Source organism: Rattus norvegicus, chromosome 1, assembly GCF_036323735.1.
Source record: "Rattus norvegicus strain BN/NHsdMcwi chromosome 1, GRCr8, whole genome shotgun sequence".
NCBI classification, from domain to species: domain Eukaryota; kingdom Metazoa; phylum Chordata; class Mammalia; order Rodentia; family Muridae; genus Rattus; species Rattus norvegicus.
This window is the reverse complement of record NC_086019.1, coordinates 79272782-79293153: the sequence shown is the minus strand read 5'-3', so window position 1 is coordinate 79293153 and position 20372 is coordinate 79272782. Positions and strand designations below refer to the sequence as shown.

General features: G+C 39.6%; 1 long non-coding RNA gene across 1 annotated transcript in view; it reads right to left on the bottom strand.

The window, feature by feature from the left end:
- Positions 1 to 20372, bottom strand: part of LOC134482886 (uncharacterized) — a 42840-nt gene extending 22468 nt beyond the window's left edge. The window contains exon 1 of the long non-coding RNA XR_010059569.1: positions 1 to 20372. This exon is cut by the window's left edge and continues 10977 nt beyond it. This is a non-coding gene — a long non-coding RNA (uncharacterized LOC134482886).

Sequence of the window (20372 nt, the reverse complement as noted above, 5' to 3'; positions counted from 1 at the left end):
CCATCTGGGACCCTGCTGCATGGGGGCTCCTGGAAAGGGCGGCGCAGGTCCTCCTGGTTGCTGCCCTCGAGGACAGCTCATAAGCAACACCCCACAAGCAAACTTGAGCCTCAGGACCACAGTTAAGACCAACTTTTCTGCTCCATGTGACCTGACTCATGAACTCAGGACACAGGCCCACAGGAAAAGTTGAAGACCTGTAGACAGGAAAAACTACACGCCCGGAAGCAGAACACTCCGTTCCCATAACTGGCTGAAAGAAAACAGGTCTACAGCACTCCTGACACACAGGCTTATAACACAGTCTAGCCACTGTCAGAAATAGCAGAACAAAGTAACACCAGAGATAATCTGATGGCGGGAGGCAAGTGCAGGAACCCAAGCAACAGAAACCAAGACTACATGGCATCATCGGAGCCCATTTTCCCACCAAAGCAAACAGTGAGCATCCAAACACACCAGAAAAACAAGATCTAGATTCAAAATCATATTTGATCATGATGCTGGAGAACTTCAAGAAAGACATAAAGAACTCCCTTAGAGAAACGCAGGAAAACACAAATAAACAAGTACAAGTCTATAGACAGGAATCACAAAAGTCCCTGAAAGAATTCCAAGAAAACACAATCAACCAGTTGAAGGAATTAAAAATGGAAATAGAAGCAATCAAGAAAGAACACAGGGAAACAATCCTGGATATAGAAAACCAAAGGCAAAGACAAGGAACCGTAGATACAAGCATCACCAACAGAATAAAAGGGATAGAAGAGAGAATCTCAGGAGCAGAAGATTCCATAAAAATCATCGACACAACTGTCAAAGATAATGTAAAGCGGAAAAAGCTACTGGTCCAAAACATACAGGAAATCCAGGACTCAATGAGAAGATCAAACCTAAGGATAATAGGTATAGAAGAGAGTGAAGACTCCCAGCTCAAAGGACCAGTAAATATCTTCAACAAAATCATAGAATAAAACTTCCCTAACCTAAAAAAAGAGATACCCATAGGCATACAAGAAGCCTACAGAACTCCAAATAGATTGGACCAGAAAAGAAACACCTCCCGCCACATAATAGTCAAAACACCAAATTTACAAAATAAAAAAAGAATATTAAAAGCAGTAAGGGAAAAAGGTCAAGTAACATATAAAGGCAGACCTATCAGAATCACACCAGACTTTTCACCGGAGACTATGAAAGATCCTGGACAGATGTCATACAGACCCTAAGAGAACACAAACGCCAGCCCAGGTTACTGTATCCTGCAAAACGCTTAATTGACATAGATGGAGAAACCAAGATAACCCATGACAAAACCAAATTTACACAATATCTTTCTACAAATCCAGCACTACAAAGGATAATAAATGGTAAAGCAAGCTACACCCTAGAAAAAGGAAGAAACTAATAGTCTTGGCAATGAAACAAGGGGAAGAAAAGCACACAAACATAACCTCACATCCATTATGAATATAACAGGAAGCAATAATCACTATTCCTTAATATCGCTGAACATCAATGGTCTCAACTCCCCAATAAAAAGACATAGATTAACAAACTGGATACTCAATGAGGACCCTCCATTCTGCTGCCTACAGGAAACACACCTCAGGGACAAAGACAGACACTACCTCAGAGTGAAAGGCTGGAAAACAACTTTCCAAGCAAATGGTCTGAAAAAGCAAGCTGTAGTAGCCATTCTAATATCAAATTAAATCAATTTAAAACTAAAAGTCATCAAAAAAGATAAGGAAGGACACTTCATATTCATCAAAGGAAAAATCCACCAAGATGAACTCTCAATCCTAAATATCTATGCCCCAAATATAAGGGCACCTACATACGTAAAAGAAACCTTACTAAAACTCAAAACACACATTACACCTCACACAATAATGGTAGGTGATTTCAACACCCCACTCTCATCAATGGACAGGTCATGGAAACAGAAATTAAACAGAGACATAGACAGACTAAGAGAAGTCATGAGCCAAATGGACTTAACAGATATTTATAGAACATTCTATCCTAAAGCAAAAGGATATATATTCTTCTCAGCTCCTCATGGTACTTTCTCCACAATTGACCATATAATTGGTCAAAAAACAGGCCTCAACAGGTACAGTCAGATAGAAATAATATCATGCGTGCTATTAGACCACCACGACCTAAAGCTGGTCTTCAATAACAATAAGGGAAGAACACCCACATATACATAGAAGTTGAACAATGCTCTACTCAATGATAACCTGCTCAAGGGAGAAATAAAGAGAGAAATTAAAGACTTCTTAGAATTTAATGTAAATGAAGGTACAACATAACCAAACTTATGGGACACAATGAAAGCTGTGCTAAGAGGAAAACTCATAGCTCTGAGTGCCTGCAAAAAGAAACAGGAGAGAGCATATGTCAGCACCTTGACAGCACACCTAAAAGCTCTAGAACAAAAAGAAGCAAATACACCCAGGAGGAGAAGAAGGCAGGAAATGATCAAACTCAGAGCTGAAATCAACCAAGTAGAAACAAAAAAGACCACAGAAAGAATCAACAGAACCAAAAGTTGGTTCTTTGAGAAAATCAACAGGATAGATAAACCCTTAGCCAGACTAAGGAGAGGACACAGACAGTGTGTCCAAATTAACAAAATCAGAAAGGAAAAGGGAGACATGTCTACAGAATCAGAGGAAATTCAAAAAATCATCTGATCTTCCTACAAAAGCCTATATTCAACAAAACTTGAAAATCTGCAGGAAATGGACAATTTTCTAGACAGATATCAGGTACCGAAGTTAAATCAGGAAGAGATCAACCAGTTAAACAACCCCATAACTCCTAATGAAATAGAGCAGTCATTAAAGGTCCCCAACCAAAAAGAGCCCAGGTCCAGAAGGGTTTAGTGCAGAATTCTATCAGACCTTCATAGAAGACCTCAAACTAATACTTTCCAAACTATTCCACAAAATTGGAACAGATAGAGCACTACTGAATTCCTTCTATGAAGCCATAATTACTCTTATACCTAAACCACACAAAGACCCAACAAAGAAAGAGAACTTCAGACCAATTTCCCTCATGAATATCGACGCAAAAGTACTCAATAAAATTCTGGCAAACCGAATCCAAGAGTACATCAAAACATTCATCCACCATGATCAAGTAGGCTTCATCCCAGGCATGCAGGGATGGTTTGATATATGTAAAATCATCAACGTAATCCATTATATAAACAAACTGAAAAATAAAAACCACATGATCACTTCATTAGATGCTGAGAAAGCATTTGACAAAATTCAACACCCCTTCATGATAAAAGTCCTGGAAAGAATAGGAACTCAAGGCCCATACCTAAACATAGTAAAAGCCATATACAGCAAACCAGTTGCTAACATTAAACTAAAAGGAGAGAAACTTGAAGCAATCCCACTAAAATCAGGGACTAGACAAGGCTGCCCACTCTCTCCCTACTTATTCAATATAGTTCTTGAAGTTCTAGCCAGAGCAATCAGACAACAAAAGGAGATCAAGGGGATACAGGTTGGAAAAGAAGAAGTCAAAATATGACTATTTGCAGATGATATGATAGTATATTTAAGTGATCTCAAAATTTCCACCAGAGAACTACTAAAGCTGATGAAAAACTTCAGCAGAGTGACTGGGTATAAGATTAACTCAAATAAATCAGTAGCCTTCCTCTACACAAAAGAGAAACAAGCCGAGAAAGAAATTAGGGAAACGACACCCTTCATAATAGTCCCAAATTATATAAAGTACCTCGGTGTGACTTAAACCAAGTAAGTGAAAGATCTGTACAATAAGAACTTCAAGCCTCTGAAGAAAGAAATTGAAGACCTCAGAAGATGGAAAGATCTCCCATGCTCATGGATTGGCAGGATTAATATAGTAAAAAATGGCCATTTTACCAAAAGCGACCTACAGATTCAATGCAATCCCCATCAAAATACCAATCCACTTCTTCAAAGAGCTAGACAGAACAATTTGCAATTTCATCTGGAATAACAAAAAACCCAGGATAGCTAAAACTATCCTCAACAATATAACGACTTCTGGGGGACCCACTATCCCTGAACTCAAGCAGTATTACAGAGCAATAGTGATAAAAACTGCATGGTATTGGTACAGAGACAGACAGATAGACCAATAAAATAGAATTGAAAACCCAGAACGGAACCCATACACCTGTGGTCACTTGATTTTTGACAAAGGAGCCAAAACCGTCCAGTGGAAAAAATTGCATGTTCAGCAAATGGTGATTGATCAACTGGACTTCAGCATGTAGAAGAATGCAGATCGATCCATGCTTATCACCCTGTACAAAGCTTAAGTCTAAGTGGATTAAGGACCTCCACACCAAACTACATATATTCAAACTAATAGAAGAAAGAGTGGAGAAGCTTCTCGAACACATGGGCACTGGAGACAATTTCCTGAACAAAATACCAATGGCTTATGCTCTAAGATCAAGAATCGACAAATGGGATCTCATAAAACTGCAAAGCTTCTGTAAGGCAAAGGACACTGTTGTCAGAACAAAATTGTAACCAACAGATTGGAGAAAGACCTTTACCAATCCTACAACAGACAGAGGACTTATATCCAAAATATACAAAGAACTCAAGAAGTTAGACCACAGGGAGACAAATAACCCTATTAAAATGGGGTTCAGAGCTAAACAAAGAATTCACAGCTGAGGAATGCCATATGGCTCAAAAACACCTAAAGAAATGTTCAACATCTTTAGTCATAAGGGAAATGCAAATCAAAACAACCCTGAGATTCCACTTCACAACAGTGAGAGTGGCTAAGATCAAAAACTCAGGTGACAGCAGGTGCTGGAGAGGATGAGAAGTAAGAGGAACACTACCCCATTGTTGGTGGGATTGCAGACTGGTACAACCATTCTGGAAATCAGTCTGGAGATTCCTCAGAAAATTGGACATTGATCAATGTGAGGACCCAGCTATACCTCTCTTGGGCATATCCCCAAAAGATGCCCCAACATATAAAAAAGACACGTACTCCACTATGTTCTTAGCTGCCTAATTTATAATAGCCAGAAGCTGGATAGAACCCAGATGCCCTTCAACAGTAATGGATACAGAAATTGTGGTACATCTACACAATGGAACATTATTCAGCTATCAAAAGCAATGACTTTATGAAATTCACAGGCAAATGGATGGAACTGGAAAATATCATCCTAAGTGAGGTAAGCCAATCACAGAAAAACACACATGGTATGCACTCTTTGATTAGTTGCTATTAGCCCAAATGCTTGAATTATCCTAGATGTACAGAACAAATGAAACTCAAGAAGGATGACCAAAATGCGAATGCTTCACTCCTTCTTTAAAAGGGGAACAAGAAAACCCTTGGCAGGGAATAGGGAGGCAAAGTTTAGATCAGAGGCAGAAGGAACACCCATTCAGAGCCTGCCCCACATGTTGTCCATACATATACAGCCACCCAATTAGATAAGATGGATGAAGCAAAGAAGTGCAGGCTGACAGGATCTGGATGTAGATCTCTCCTGAGAGACACACCCAGAATACAGCAAACACATAGGCAAGTGCCAGCAGCAATGCACTGAACTGAGATCGGGACCTCCATTGAAGGAATCAGAGAAAGGTCTGGAAGAACTTGAAGGGGCTGGAGACCTCATATGAACAACAATGCCAACTAACTAGAGCTTCCAGGGACTAAGCCACTACCCAAAGACTATACATGGACTGACCTTGGCCTCCAACCTCATAGGTAGCAATGAATAGCCTAGTAAGAGCACCAGTGGAAGAGGAAGCCCTTGGTCCTACCAAGACTGAACCCCACATTTAAGGTGATTATTGGGGGGAGGGTGGTAATGGGGGGAGGATGGGGAGGGGAACACCCATGTAGATGGGGAGGGGGAGGGGTTAGGTGGATGTTGGCCCGGAACCCAGGAAGGGGAATAATAATCCAAATGTAAATAAGAAATACTCAAGTTAATAAAGATTTAAAAAAAAGAAAAAGGGTTGGGGATTTAGCTCAGTGGTAGAGCGCTTGCCTAGCAAGCGCAAGTCCCTGGGTTCGGTCCCCAGCTCCGAAAAAAAATAAAAAAGAAAAGAATAAAAAAGAAAAAGAATCATTTAACTGGGGACTTGCTTAAAGGTTCAGAGTGGTAGTTCGACATCATTATGGCAGGGAGTGTGGCAGCACATAGGTATGGTGCTAGAGAAGTGGCTGAGAGCTCACATCTGACCTAGAGAAAGACACAGAGTTTGACATCGGCATTTGAAACCCCAAATTCCAACCCCAGTAACAGGCCTTATCCAATGAACCTACTAAATCCTCCCAAACAGTTCCCCTCGGGGCATCCACTACCAGGCAGAAGGGAAAGGCAAAGTTCAAGACAGGGGCTCAACTCGGTTAGAGTCTGAGTGAATGCCGAGAGTATGGAGGTGTTGGGGGAGAAGACTTCTCTGGGAGATTTAAATGAAGGCATTCCCTGCAGTGATCCTTGATGAAGAGAAGATTCTTGCTTGTTGTTACTGCTTTATTTGATGGCAGATGTGAATTCATACACTTTACTCAGGATAAACCAGGAATTAAATACCATTTGTGGCAAGAAATGGCCAGGGAGGAGAGGTCATTAGCTGAAAAGTCCGTGGCTAGATACCTCATTAGCATGGAGAACTCCAAATGCTTGAGACTTACTTTTATTGGTCCTCTCAGTGGGGCATCATGAATACCTGTTTCAGAGCAGGTACAGAAATGGATAGGGAGCAGCTCCATTCCTGCCCATCTCAATTCTCTGAAATTTTTTAAATCTGAGTTCAGTTGACCTTACCAGTTCTTATGTCTGTCTGGAAACAAGGTCCCATAGGCCTTCTAAAAGGAGTGTCTGAAACCTGCACAAAAGTCAGCACAGACATGAGCTTAGAAAGGCAAAACATCAGCTGTTCTGAGAAATAAAGCTGAACAAGCATGTTCTTGATCCACCTCACAGACTCCCTCAAGTTTATTTTGTGTTATTTGGGGGGGTTGTTTGTTTGTTTGTTTTTGTTTTATTTTGTTTTGGATGGGAGGTCTTTTAATGACTTCCTCCATTTCCAAATGGGATATGAACCTGTTTAGATCGTTTACCTGCTTTTTTTACCTTTGGTACATGTCATCTGTCTAGAAAATCACCCATTCAATTTACATTGGTAAAGATCTTTTCTATCTGTTGGTTGTCATTTTGTCCTAATGACAGCATACTTTGCCTTACATAACCTTGGTAGTTTTATAAGTTCCCATTTGTCAGTTCTTGAACATACAGCATAAGCCATTGGTGTTTTGTTCAGGAAATTTTCTCTGGTGCCCATGTATTCAAGGTTCTTCCCCACTTTTTCTTCTACTGGTTGGAATGTATCTGGTTTTATGTGGAAGTCCTAGATCCACTTGGACTAAAACTTTGTAGAAGGTGATAAGAATGGATCGATTTTCATTCTTCCACATGCTGACCTCCAATAGAACCAGTATGATTTGTTGAAAATGATATATTTTCCCCCTGGAACATTTTAGCTCCTTTGTGAACAAGTGACCATAGATGTATGGGTTCAGTTCTAGGTCTTCAATTATGTCCCACTGATCTACCTGCCTGACTCTGTACCAATACCATACAATTTTTATTACTATTGCTCTGTAATACTGCTTTAGGTCAGGGGTGGTGATTGCTCCAGAAGTTCTTTAATTATTGAGGACAGTTTTTGCTATCCTTTATTTTTGTTATTCCAAATGAATTTGCAAATGGCTCTTTCTAACCCTATGGAGGATTGAGTTAGAATTTTGATGGGAATTGCATTGAATCTGTAGATTGCTTTTGGCAAAATGGTCATCTTTACTATATTAATTTTGCCAATTGTGGAGCATGGGAGATCTCTCAATCTTCTGAAATCTTCTTCAATTTCTTTCTTCAGAGACTTGAAGATCTTGTCAAACAGATCTTTTACTTGCTTGGTTAGTCACACCGAGATATTTTATGTTATTTGGGGCTATTGTGAAGGGTGCCAGTTCTCTATTTCTTTCTCAGCCTGTTATCCTTTGAGGAGAGGAAGGCTACTGATTTGTTTGAGTCAATTTTATACCCTGACACTTTTCTGAAGGTGTTTATCCGGTTTAGTAGTTCTCTGGTGGAACTTTTGGGGTCACATAAGTATACTATCTTCTCATCTGCAAATAGTGAAATTTTGACTTTTTCCCTTCCAATTTGTATCCCTTTGAATTTCTTTTGTTGTCTGCTTTCTCTGGCTAGGATTTGAATAATATATTGAGTAAGTAGGCAGAGAGTGGGCAGCCTTGTCTAGACCCAGATTTGAGTGGGATTGCTTCAAGTTTCTCTCCACTTAGTTCAATGTTGCCTACTCATTTGTAGTATATTGATTTTACTATGTTTAGGTATTGGCCTTCAATTCCTGATGATTCTAAGACTTTTATCATGAAGGGGTGTTGAATATTGTCAAATGCATTCTGAGCATCTAATGAAATGGTCATGTGGTTTTCTTCTTTGAGGTTGTTTATACAGTGGGTTGCTTTCATGGTTCCATATACTGAACCATCCTTACACCCCTGGGATGAAGCCTACTTAATCATGATGGATGATTGCCTTGGTGTGTTCTTGGATTGGGAATGTGAGAATTTTATTGAGTACTTTTGTGTTGATATTCATAAGGGAGATTGGTCTGAAGTTCTCTTTCTTTGTTGTGTCTTTGTGTGGTTGAGGTATTATAAGCATAATTGTGGTTTTATAGAAGGAATTGGGTACTGTTCCTTCTGTTTCTGTTTTGAGTAATAGTTTGGATATTATTGGTATGATGTCTTCTATGAAGGTCTGATAGAATTATGCATGAAACTCATCTGGTCCTGGACTTTGTTTTTGGTTGGGAGACTTTTAATATCTGATTCTATTTCTTTCCTAGTTATGAGACTGTTTAGATGGTTTATCTGATCCTGATTTAAATTTGGTACCTTGTATCTGTCTAGAAAATGTCCATTTCATACAGGTTTTCAAGTTTTGTTGAATATAGGCTTTTGTAGTAGGATCAGATGATTTTTTTTAATTTCCTCAGATTCTGTTTCTATATCTCCCTTTTCAATTCTGATTTTCTTTTTTTATTCCACCACATTTATTAAATTGGGTATTTCTTATTTACATTAAAATATTATTGCCCCTCACAGAGAGTTGAAACACAGATCTGAGAAGTGACACGAGGCCTGAGGCCACAGGTAAGACCACCTTTTCTGCTCCAAGTGACCTGCCTGGTGGATTCAGGACACACGCCCATAGGAACACCTGAAGACTAGTAGACAGGAACGGCTACACGCCTGAAAGAAGAACACTCTGTTCCCATAACTGGCTGAAAGAGAACAGGAAAACAGGTCTACAGCAATCCTGACACACAGGCCTATAGGACGTTCTAACAACTGTCAGAAATAGCAGAACAAGGTAACACCAAAGACAAAGTGAGAGCAAAAGGCAAGAGCAGGAAACCAAGCAACAGAAACCAAGAATACATGGCATCATGAGAGCCCAACTCTCCAACCAAAGCAAACACTGAATATCCAAACACACCAGAAAAGCAAGACCTAGATTTAAAATCATATTTGATCATGATGATGGAGGACTTCAAGAAAGACATAAAGAATTCCCTTAGAGAAATTCAGGAAAATACAAATAAAGAAGCAGAAGCCTATAGAGAGGAAATGCAAAAGTCCCTGAAAGAATTAAAGGAAATCACAATAAAACAGGTGAAAGAATTAAAAATGGCAATAGAAGCAATAAAGAAAGCACAAAGGGAGACAACCCTGGATATAGAAAACCAAAGGAAGAGACATGGAGCTGTAGATACAAGCATCACCAACAGAATGCAGGAGATAGAAGAGAGAATCTCAGGAGCAGAAGATTCCATAGAAAATATCGAAAACTGTCAAGGATAAGGTAAAACAGAAAAAGCTACTGGTCAAAAAATACAGGAAATCCAGGACACAACGAGAAGATAAAACCTAAGAATAATAGGTATAGAAGAGAGTAAAGACTCCCAACAAAAAGGACCAGTAAATGTTTTCAACAAAATCATAGAAGAAAACTTCCCTAACCTAAAGAAAGAGATGCCCACAAACATACAAGAAGACTACAGAACTCCAGTTAGATTGGACCAGAAAAGAAACTCCTCCTGTCACATAATAGTCAAAACAGCAAATACACAAAATAAAGAAAGAATATTAAAAGCAGTAAGGGAAAAAGGTCTCTCCCGAGAGACACAGCCAGAATACAGCAAATACATAGGGGAATGCCAGCAGCAAACTACTGAACTGAGAACGGGACCCACTTTGAAGGAATCAGAAAAAGGACTTAAAGAGCTTGAAGGGTCTTGAGATGCCATATGAACAACAATGCCAACCAACCAGAGCTTCCATGGACTAAGTCACTACCCAAAGACTATACACGGACTGACCCTGGCCTCCAACCGCATAGGTAGCAAGGAATAGCCAAGTAAGAGCACCAGTGGAAGGGGAAGCCCTTGGTCCTGCCAAGACTGAACTCCCAGTGAACGTGATTGTTGGAGGGAGAGTAGTAATGGGGGGAGAATGGGGAGGGGAACACCCATGTAGAAGGGGAGCGGGAGGGGTTAGGGGGATGTTGGCCTGGAAACCGGGAAAGGGAATAACAATCAAAATGTAAATAAGAAATACCCAAATTAATAAAGATAAAAAAACTCATGTTTCTCATGTGACAATTTTTCTCTAACCCTAATGCAAAGAATAAACATACATTTTACTTATGGCTTATATTATCATACCTACCATGTTAAGTGAAATAAGACAATTACCACATCTTTTTGTTCACTTGTGAAATCAAGAAAACATCAACATAGATATACCATTTTTATTATTAAGAAGAAATGGATAATGAGAGTAGTAGGGTAATAAGATAAAGTGTGTTATATGTATAAATTAAAATGTCATAACAAAATCCATTATGTATATAATTAATATATAACAATTAAATTTATTCCATTATCTAACATACTTGCATATCACAGGGGTGTTAGACACATTGAGATCTCACACCTGATTTGTATTCTGTTTCCTAAGGTGGCTTTCCCATAGGTCAGCTATCAGGCCCTTCATTCTACCCACCTCAGGTAACAAAGACAGAGACTGTGGCCATCAAATATCCCTCATATGAGCTGAAAGCCCTTTTCTACAGACCAAAAAGCACTGAGATACTATGGGGCATTTACTTATGAGAAGAGTTTTTAGCACTGCCCAGTTTACAAAAATTCAAATAGATCTGATGTAGTACTGGCTTCTTAACTACAATACTAGACCCTCTGTGGTCCATTTATGGTACAGAAGAAAAACACAGTGTACACATCAGAGTGACCTTGTAACCTCATCCCCAACAACTCTGAGTCACTCAACACATCCTCTTTTTCCTTTTCTGTTAGACCTCCTTTGCTTTCTCCCATGGTTCTCATGTACATGATGCTTAGGATCTCAGGATAGTCACTAGGATGTGAGATCTTTACCATGGGGTCTCTGTCCAATAGTATGCTATTACCTCTTTCTCATTTCCCTCAAGTCTTGAGACATTATTCACTAGATGAACCTTCACTTCACTGTGTCCCAGAGGTATAGACAGATGGTATCTACACAGATGGTATTCTCTTTCAAGGAGCTCAGTGACACTCTTAGACTATTCTCCTCTACATCTCTCAAGGGAACTTGTAAATGGGGCTTCAAGTGAATGTTTCTCTCTCCTGCTTGCTTAACCCCACAAAGATGCTGTAGCCTAGCACTGCACTGGGCACTCTACAGATGGCACTCCAATGAAGGCATTGAGAATGTACCAACTAGACTTGGGAGCTCCCTAAATCTTGGCACATGCCAAGGCTCAGCCTCAGCATGAGGAGGGTCCTGGGAAAGGGGGAAATGGGAGCAGCGCTGATTCAATAATGACTCAGTCAGTAGTAGATGCAAGCTGTCAGTTCAGGTACTCTCTCTGTTCCCTAAAGATTCTCATCATTCATCCTTATTCTCCTTTCTGACCAGAGAGCCTGAGCTACTCTTTTATTTTTTACTTACATCATTATTAATTATTTTCAAAAACTTAAATGTTCATAAATTCTATGAATTCTACATCAATAGTTTCAATTCCCATTTCCTTAGAGCACAAACTAAAAACAAAACAAAACCACATTTCCATGCAGGTTTACACAGTCTGTTCTTCATGGGTAGCTCTTGCTATTTCCGGGTACAGCAGAGAGCATTCTTTAGTAACTATTCTCGTGTAAAAACAGAAAGATGACAGGCTACTAAAATTAAAATGATTCCTCACAAAGTTTTAAAATTTATGTAAGTAAAGTGATTAGCTCTCTCTAATATCTTTCCAGGCATTATCATCTCCCATTTTTCAAGCATTAGAGCAAAGCATTAACTTTTTATGTGCTTCTATATCATCTTTTAATTCTCTAATCTTCTTTTCCTCATCCTAGCAATTCCATAGCCTTATGCACTCTCTTTTAATAATATTTGCTCCTAAATCAAACATAAATTCCTATTTTTCTATCCATACTTTTCCTTCATGACAACACGTTAACTCTCTATCCTTGATATACCCAAGTTCACACTAGCTAGTTAAGGCAGCAGTCAGTGGATCAGAGGGTACATGTGTCTCCTCATGATTCCAAAATCAAGGCCCTATCTGGCAGTGAACTATTTATACAAAGGATCATGTAGGCTTTTATGGTTATGTTGTCTAGATGCTTTCCCATAGCCCTAAAGGCCAAATGGAAGGCCTGTTCCTCATCCTCCACAGCCTCATGACCAGTTCCATCCCTCATACTTGAAAACTGCACCTGTTTCACTTACAGATGTTTCATTCATTGGCACAACTAGCTCTGAGTAATGGAGGAAGTATATTTCCCACAAAGAAAGACTGAAGGTAGCATACTAAAGACAGCAGACCAGCTTCAGGGCAAAAACAACCATCATCATACATGGGGATCATGGAAATCAATGACCTGGCGATGCTCCAAGGGCAGTAAGTGTGTCACACCTCCCCTTATGCAGCCATGCCAAACCCATAAGGTACATGTGTCAAGTGGATGGAAGTCAGAGAAAGAAAGGTCAACACCAAGTTTGTTTTGCTCTTATGTCCTGTCTCTGCTTCTGCCTCCTTTCCTTCTTCCCACAAAAAGGAAAAAAAACTTTTCTCTTTATGTATAATTTCTGTCTCATCTTCCCCAGAGGCCTTGCTACTTGCACTGGCAACACTGAATAAGAAATGGTTCTACTCATTGTTTGTGGGCTGGCAGGAGCTGTGGTTCCACAGGTCTTATTTGTCCATGCTGCTGTCTCTCCTAAGAGCCACTTTGCCACCTAGCACCTCTGCCCACATGACTTTGGGAGAACCCAAGGAGATCATATTGAAAACTAATAAGAGACAGACACACACATGGAGAGGAGAAGGATATTGTGATACAGGCTGATATCATAGAATATTATGAAGAAAATAGAACGAGTTTGGAAAGCAGATACCTAGAGAAATTAAACATGTCATGTAACAAAAACAAGAATGTTTGGCATAAATAAAACACTTTGTGGCTGGACATCTACCTCTGACCCTGAACAGAAGCTCCCAGCAAAAGAAGCACAACCTGATTGGTTCAGGACAGTCAGACATCCTACATCCGGGAGCCCTTAAACCTGCCTTCTTTAGTGACTTGAAAATGAACCCTAGTGTTCCCACAGTAGGTGAGAGGGCTGTGCAGCATAAAGAACAACACAGAAAACTATGGCCTAATGGATGACCCCTGCTGAGATATTTATTCATTAATTTATTAATTCATCCAAAAGGGCTCTATATAGCCCCGGTCAAAACTGCTCAGAGATCCACCTGCATCTGCCTCCCAAGTGCTGCAATTATATACATGTACCATTATATCTGACACTTTGTTTTATTTTAATAGTGTTTCTTCATATACATTGCTAGTATACCAATTTCTTTTCTCTTCTTTTATTTAATGATTTTTTGCTTTTATTTATTTTTTCACAGAAGAAAGCATTTATTTTGGCTTGAAATTCAAGAAGGTAAGACTCCATCATCATGGGGAGACATGTTGCAAGTGGCAACTGTGTGGCAGGAGTGAGAAGCTGAGATATCACTTCTCAAATGCTGGCCCAAAGCAGAGAGTAAACTAGGCCTGAGTGAGACTACAGACTCCCCAAGTGCACCCCTAGCAACATACTTCTTCCAGCAAGGCCACAAACCCTAAACCTCCCCCAAACAGTGTCACCAACCAGAGGCCAAGTATTCAAATGCCTGGGCCTGTGGAATAGATTTCTCAGTCAACTACCACAAAGTTTTGGTGCTGCACAACCTATCTGAACCACTTGCTATATATTTTTCCAGACTCGGGTTTCGTCATTCTGACTGAGTGGGAAAAACAAATATTATCTGAACAGAAGAGCTGAACAATAGCCATGCTGCAGGTACCAGCACTGTACAAAGCCTGCCTTAACCCTGGATGCTATTGTTCTCTACAGCATGAGATAAGATGCTTGGGCTAGAAGGCCTTCCCTCCTTGAGGAATCCAGGGAAACATTTGTCTGTATGGGTGATGGAAATAGCAGTGACTTGTGCAGGATTTTAATTGTGTGTCTTGGGGACTGTATTTATTTATGGGTCTGAGTAATATTGTTTAGTAATTGGGTGACTGTGTGGAGAACAGTGGAGGTAACATGATTCTCAGCTTGGAGATATAAAACCTAAGAGGTTACAGGTCCTAATCTCAGCAAGGACAAACTCTGCTCTCCTTCTTTCACATTATTTGTATACCAGCATCCTTTAACAATTTTTTACTTATGTATTGGTTCTTATTTTTTAAATTTAATTTTTTAACTTTTTCTGTGTGCACACACACATGTATTAGTGCACCTGTTGAGGTGAGAGGACAACTTTTTGTATCATGTCCTCTTCCATATACAGATCCCAGGGATCAAAGTCAGGTCACTAGCATTGGTGGCAAGTACCTTTACACACAAAAGCATTTTGCAGGCCCTTAGGTTATTTTTTATTCTTTGACTAGTGCACATATGTTCACATTTTACATAAAATTATATGTAATTTATATATTAATATGAGCTGGATCCACAGGTGGTACAGGTTCTGAATGGTCATTCCTTCAGTCTCTGATCCAAAATTTGTCTCCATATCTCTTCCTGTGAATATTTTATTCCCCATTTTAAGAAGGACTGAAGCATCCATACTTTGGTCATCCTTCTTCTTGAGTTTCATGTGGTCTGTGGATTGTACCTTGAGTAATTTGAGCTTTTGGGCTAATAACCACTTATCGGTGAGTGCATAGCATGCGTTTTGTGTGTGTGTGTGTGTGTGTGTGTGTGTGTGTGTGTGTGTGTGTGTGTGTGTGAGAGAGAGAGAGAGAGAGAGAGAGAGAGAGAGAGAGAGATTGGGTTACTCACTTAGGATATTTTCTAGTTCCAGCCATTTGCCTATGAATTTAATGAAGTCATTGATTTTCATAGCTGAGTGATACCCCATTGTGTAAATATACCATATTTTCTGTATCCATTCTTCTAATAAGGGACATATGGGTACTTTCCAGTTTTGGGGCTAGTATAAGTAAGGCTGCTATGTACATAGGAAAGCATGTGTCCTTGTTAGATGTTGGAGCATCTTTTGGGGATACAACCAGGAGAGGTGTAGTTGGGTCCTCAGGTAGTATTAATATGTTCAATTTTCAGAGGGACCTCCAGACTGATTTCCAGAGTGGTTGTACAGTGTCCAATCCCACCAACAATGGACGAGTGTTCCTCTTTCTCCACATCCTTACCAGCATCTGTTGACACCTGAGTTTTAGATCTTAGCCATTCTGACTGGTGTGAGGTGCAATCTCAGGGTTGTTTTGATTTGCATTTCCCTAAAGACTAAGGGTGTTGAATATTTCTTTAGGCACTTCTGAGCCATTCGATATTTCTCAGATGAGAATTCATTGTTTAGTTTTGTATCCCATTTTTATAGTGTTATTTGATTCTCTGGAGTCTAACTACTTGAGTTATTTGTATATATTGGATATTAGCCCTCTATCAGATACAGGATTGGCAAAGAACTATTCCCAATCTTTTGGCTGCCATTTTGTCCTGATGACAGTGTCCTTTGCCTTACAGGAGCTTTTAAATTTTATGAAGTTCAATTTGTTTATTCTTGATCTTAGAATATAAGCCATTGATGTTCTGGTCAGAAAATTTCCTACAGTGCCCATCTGTTTGATGCATTTCCCCAATTTTTCTCCTATTAATTTGAATGTATCTGATTTTATGTGGAGGTCCTTGATCCACTTGGACTTGAGCTTTGTACAGGGCAATAAGAATGAATCGATTTGCATTCTTCTATGCGCTGATCTCCACTTGAACCAGCATCATTTTTTGAAAATGCTATCTTTTTTCCACTGGATGGTTTTAGCTCCTTTGTCAGAGATAAAGTGACCATAGGTGTGTGGGTGAATTTCTGGGTCTTCAATTCTATTCCATGGATTTACCTGCCTGTCTCTGTACCAATACCATACAGATTTTATGACTATTGCTCTGTAATACTGCTTGAGGTCAGGGATGGTGATTCTCCAAGATGTCCTTTTATTGTTGAGAATAGTGCTCACTGTCCTGGGTATTTTGTTATTCCAAATGACTTTATCTAACTCTATGAAGAATTGATTTGGAATTTTGATGGGAATTTAATTGAATCTGTAGATTGCTTTTGGCAAGATGGTCACTTTTACACTATTTATCCTGCCAATCCATGAGCATGGGAGATCTTTCCTTCTTCTGAGATCTTCCAAAATTTCTTTCTTCATAGACTTGAAGTTCTGGTCATCCAGATCTTTCACTTGCTTGGTTAGAGTCACAACAAGGTATTTTATATTATATTCATGACTATAGTGAAGAGGTCATCTCCCTAAATTCTTTCTCAGTCTGTTTAACCTTTGAGTAGAGGAAGGCTACTGATATGTTTGTGTTAATTTTATACACAGCCACTTTGCTGAAGCTGTTTATCAGGCTTAGTAGTTCTCTGGTGGAACTTTTAGTGTCACATAAGTATACTATCATATTCCTTTGCAAATAGTGATATTTTGACTTCTTCCTTTCCTATTAGTATACATTTGACCTACCTTCTTTTGTTGTCTGATTGCTCTGGCTAGTACTTCGAGTACTATATTGAAGAGGTAGGGAGAGAATGGCAGCCTTGTCTAGCTCCTGATTTTAATGGGATTGCTTCAAGTTTCTCTCCATTCAGTTTGATATTGGCTACTGGTTTGCTGTATATTACTTTTACTGTTTCCAGATGGGCCTTCAATTCCTGATCTTCCCAAGACTTTTAACATGAAGGCTTGTTGAATTTTGTCAAATGCTTTCTCATAATGATATGATCATGTGGGTTTTCTATTTTAGTTTTTTTACATAGTGTATTGAATTGATGGTTTTAAACCCCCTGCAAAACTAGGATGAAGCCTACTTGTTTTGTTGAATGATGATTTTTTTTCTGTTCTTGGATTTGTTTTGTGAGAATTTTATTGAATTTTTTTGCATAAATATTCATTTATTAGGGAGATTGATCTGAAGTTCTCTTTCCTTTTTGCATCTTTCTATTAAGCGTAATTATGGCTTCATAGAAAGAATTAAGTAGTATTCCTTCTGTTTCTATTTTGTGGAATAGTTTAGATAATATTGGTATTAGGACTTTTATGAAGGTCTGATAGAATTCTGCACTAAACCCATCTGGTTCTGAACTTTTTTTTTGTTGGGAGATTTTAATAACTGCTTCTATTTCTTAGGAGTTATAGGACTGTTTAGATGGTTTATCTGATCCTGATTTAACTTTGGTAACTGGTATCTGTCTAGAAAATTGTCCGTTTTCTTCAGATTTGTTGAGTACAGACTTTTGTAGTGGGATCTGATGATTCTTTGAATTTCCTCAGATTCTGTTGTTATGTCTCCCTTTTCATTTCTGACTTTGTTAATTTGGATACTCTCTCTGTGTGTCCTCTCGTTAGTCTGGCTAAGGGTTTATCTATCTTGCTGTCTACTCCTCTTGGGTGTATTTGCTTCTTTTTTCTAGTGCTTTTAACTGTGCTGTCAAGCTTGTAATGTATGCTCTGACAAGTTTCTATTTGGAGGCACTCAGAACTATGAGTTCTCCTCATACCACTATTTTCATTATGTCGCATCAATTTGGGTATGCTGTCCCTTCATTTTTATTAAATTCTAAAACGTCTTTAATTTCTCTACTTCTTTTTTGACCAAGTTATCACTGAGTAGAGTGCTGTTCAGCTTCCATGTGTCTGTGGTCTTTCTGTCATTTTTGTTGTTACTGAAGACAAGTCTTAGTCTTTGGTGATCTGAAATGACGCATGGGATTATTTCATTCTTCTTGTATCTGTTGAGGCCTGTTTTGTGTCAACTATAAGGGCTTTTTTGGAGAAGGTACCATGAGGTGCTAGAAGAAGGTATATTCTTTTGCTTTAGGATAAAATGTTCTATAGATATCTGTTAAATACATTTGGTTCATAACTTCTGTTAGTTTCTCTGTGTCTCTGCTTAGTTTCTGTTTCCATGATCTGTCCCTTGATGAGAGTGGGGTGTTGAAGTCTCTCACTATTATTGTGTGAGGTGCAATGTGTACTTTGAGCTTCAGTAAGGCTTATTTTATGAATGTAGGTGCCCTTGCATTTGGAGGCTAGATATTCAGGAATGAGAGTTCACCTTGGTGCATTTTTCCGTTGATGAATATGAAGTGTCGTTCCTTATCTTTTTGGACGACTTTTGGTTGAAAGCCAGTTTTATTCAATAGTAGAATCATTACTCCAGCTTGTTTGGGACCATTTGCTTGGTATATTGTTTTCCAGCCTTTTACTCTGAAGTACTGTCTGTCTTTGTCACCTTAGTGTGTTTCTTGTATGTAACAAAATCCTGGTTCCTCTTTTTATTTTGGGAATCCAGTCCATTGATATTGACAGATATTAGGGACCAATGCTTGTGGCTCCCTGTTATTTTTGTTGTTAGAGGTGGAATTATGTTTGTGTGCCTATCTTTATTTTGGTTAATTGAAATTATATTAACTTCTTGCCATTGTGTTGTCTCTGGTGTTTGCTTGTCTTGCTGTTTCTGGGAGTGATTTGACCCTGCTGTAGGCCTCTGTGTCAACACTCCTGTAGAACTGTTTTCCTGTTTTCTTTCAGTCTTTCCTGAGAACAGGTGCTCTGATTTCAGATATGTCAGCACTCCTGAAGACTGTCTTCCAGTTCTAGGTATGGGCAGAAATCAAAGGGTCCTGCCCCTGATTGCTTCTGTAGGTCCTTGCACCCCGCTGGCACGGTTGGCACTATGTGATTCCCTCTTGGGTCTGGACTGTGCGCAGAGGGTATTCTCTTCTGACTGCTCAGGAGAATCCACACTTCTGAGGTTCCCATTCTTTCCCCCATGGGATTTGGGTATAGAGAAATGTTTGACCAGATCATTTCTGTCCTGGGCGCAGACCAGAACCTAGGGTACCAGCGGCTGTCTGGTCCTATATCCCTGTGTCCAGAGGCACTGTGCAGTTTCCCCTTGGACCAGGGATATGGGCTGAGGTGTGCAGAGGTGGCAGTCTGTCCTGCAGCTTTGGAATGTCTGCACTCCTAGGTGCTGTGCCCCCTCCCCACAGGATTTGGGTGCAGGGAACTCTGTCCTGCATTTTTTTAAGGGAGTTATTTATGTACTTCTTAAAGTCCTCTAACATTATCATGAATTGTGATTTTAAATCAAAATCTTGCGTTTCCAGTTTGTTGGTCTATCTCGGGCTTCCTATCATTGGATAACTGGACTCTGATGATGCCAAGTACACTTGGTTTCTGTTGCTTAGGTTCTTGCGCTCTGCTTATCTCAGGTGTTAACTGGTCTTGCTGCCTCTGACAGTGGCTTGGCCCTCCGGTAAGCCTGTTTGTCAGAGTCCTGGAGACCAGCTTTCTTTTGGTGGCATCTGGGTACAGAGAGCTGTGTCACAGAATTATTCCTGAGCATAGGTGAAAACTGGAAGGAACCTGTCCCATACTGCTCCTCTGTTCCCATGTCCAAAGGGTTCTAGGGAGATTCCTCTTGGACCAGGAAATGTGAGCAGAAGTGGTGGTCTCACCTGTGCTCAGGATTGTCCTCACTTCTGAGAATCCAGCTCTCTCCCCAGGGGTTCTGAATATAGAGATCTGTGTCAAAGGATCAGCTCCAGGTGCAGGCCTACTTTTTATTTTTAATTAATTATTTTACTTATTTACATTCCAAATGTTGCC